The sequence below is a fragment of the Salvelinus fontinalis genome, chromosome 22, assembly GCF_029448725.1.
Source record: "Salvelinus fontinalis isolate EN_2023a chromosome 22, ASM2944872v1, whole genome shotgun sequence".
Classification (NCBI taxonomy): domain Eukaryota; kingdom Metazoa; phylum Chordata; class Actinopteri; order Salmoniformes; family Salmonidae; genus Salvelinus; species Salvelinus fontinalis.
In genome coordinates, this window is record NC_074686.1 from 39532078 (window position 1) to 39534577 (window position 2500).

The 2500-nt window shown below is 54.1% G+C and overlaps 1 protein-coding gene across 1 annotated transcript in view; it reads left to right on the top strand.

Moving 5' to 3' along the window:
• LOC129820309 (FH1/FH2 domain-containing protein 3-like) overlaps nt 1-2500 on the top strand; it is a gene marked incomplete at its 5' end in the record, with an annotated part of 105923 nt that overhangs the window by 7853 nt on the left and 95570 nt on the right.

The window sequence follows — 2500 nt, forward strand, 5'->3', positions numbered from 1 at the left end:
TAGACAGAGGGCAGATTATATGAGAGAGGGGCGTGGAGGGCACAGGGGTGCAACTCTTCAATAGACGGAGGGCAGATTATATGAGAGAGGGGGGTAGAGGACACAGGGGTACAACCCTTCCATAGACGGAGGGCAGATGATATGAGAGAGGGGGGTAGAGGACACAGGGGTACAACCCTTCAATAGACGGAGGGCAGATCATATGAGAGAGGGGGGTAGAGGACACAGGGGTACAACCCTTCCATAGACGGAGGGCAGATCATATGAGAGAGGGGGGTAGAGGACACAGGGGTACAACCCTTCCATAGACGGAGAGGGCAGATGATATGATGTCAATGTTGAAATCGATATTGTACCAATGTGGTTACTCCAGAAAACTGGGGATAATGTATTTTGGAACAACGGAATTTCTAAGTTCAAGGGTCACACAGCAAATGACACACACACACACACACACACACACAAACTCTTCAATAGACGGAGGGCAGATTATATGAGACTGTCTGAGTACACACACTGGTACTGACTATCATGACTCAGGATAAGACCGAGATGCAGACAGTTCGAATCACAGATGTTTATTTACCAAACAGGGGGCAGGCAAAAGACAGGTCAAGGGCAGGCAGAGGTCAGTAATCCAGGGCAGAGTCAGTAAGGTACAGAACAGCAGGCAGACTCAGGGTCAGGTCAGGCAGAGGTCAGTAAGGTACAGAACAGCAGGCAGACTCAGGGTCAGGTCAGGCAGAGGTCAGTAAGGTACAGAACAGCAGGCAGACTCAGGGTCAGGTCAGGCAGAGGTCAGTAAGGTACAGAACAGCAGGCAGACTCAGGGCCAGGTCAGGCAGAGGTCAGTAAGGTGCAGAACGGCAGGCAGACTCAGGGTCAGGTCAGGCAGAATGGTCAAAACCGGAAGAACTAGAAAACAGGGACGAGAGAGAAAAAACACGCTGGTAGGTTTGACGAGACAAGACGCACTGGCAACAGACAAACAGAAAACACAGGTATAAATGCACATGTGATAGTTGGGTGAAAATGGGCGACACCTGGAAGTGGATGGAGACACAAAACAAGTGAAACAGATCAGGGTGTGACAGCACCTCTCCTCTGGACCCAGTCAACCAGGTACTGGAATCCCCTGCCCAGAGGTCGAACACTCAGGAGACGTCTCACTGTGTATGCCGGATGGCCTTCGATGAGACAGGGGAGAGGGATGGGCCTGGAAATAAGGAGGCAGAGGGCTGTGAGACAGAGGTTTAATCCTTGATACATGAAACGTGGGATGTATACGGACGGTGCGGGGCAACAGAAGACGAACAGCAGAGGGGCTAAGGATCTTAGAGATGGGGAAAGGGACAATAAAACGGGGGGAATGTTTGCAGGACTCCAACCGGAGGGGCAGATCCCGGGTGGACAGCCGTATCCTCTGCCCGTGACGGTAACGGGGAGCCGGGGTCCAGTGGCAGTCCGCTTGTCGTCGATACCTGGAGGTTGTCTTGACAAGAGAAGACCGGGCTTTCTTCCAGGTACGGCAACAGCAGTGGATGAGTACGCTGACCTCTTCCTCTCGCTCAGGGGAGAGCGGCGGGGGGGCTGATAACCCATCAGACACTCGAAAGGCGAGAGACCAGTGGCTGAGCAGGGAAGGGTATTGCGGGCCTATTCCACTCACACGAGTTGCTGGCTCCAGTTGATGAGGTTGGCGGGGACGAGGCAATGAAGAGTCGTCTCCAGGTCGTGATTGGCTCGCTCCGACTGGCTGTTAGACCGTGGGTGAAACCCAGAGGACAGGCTGGACGACGAACCAATGAGTGTGAAAAACGCCTTCCAGTACCGGGACGAGAACTGAGGACCACGGTCGGAGACCATGTCCACCGGAAGTCCATGGATACGGAAGACGTGCAGCACCTTCAGCTGGGCCGTCTCCTTGGCTGAGGGTAGCTTGGGGAGGGGAATGAAAATGGCGCTTTGGAAAACCTGTCCGCCACCGTAAGGATAGTGGTGTTGCCATTAGATGGAGGGAGACCAGTGACGAAGTCCATGGTATATGTGACCAGGGATGGTGAAGGACAGGAAGTGGTTGAAGGAGGCCAGCCTGAGCTTACAGAGGAGTTTTATTCTGGGCACAAACGTTGCAGGCAGTGACGAACGCGGAGACGTCAGGAACCAAGAGGGGAATGAGCACATTCCAGAACCCGGGGAATGTGCAGAGTCCGGGACAAAACATCCGGTTAGCCAGGCCCCCCACCGGTGTCCGGCTGGGAACGCTCACGGACCCGGCTCTCTATACCCCAGATGATTGCAGCCACGAGACAAGAGGTAGGAAGGATGGTCTCGGGGTCCGATGGTGTAGCAGCGGGACTATAGAGTCGCGACAGCACATCCAGTTTCACATTTTTGGACTCCGGGTGGTAGGAGATGGTGAAGTTGAATCGAGTGAATAGCAGGGCCCATCGAGCTTGACTGGAGTCGAGGCGCTTGGCGGTGCATAGATATTCCAGGT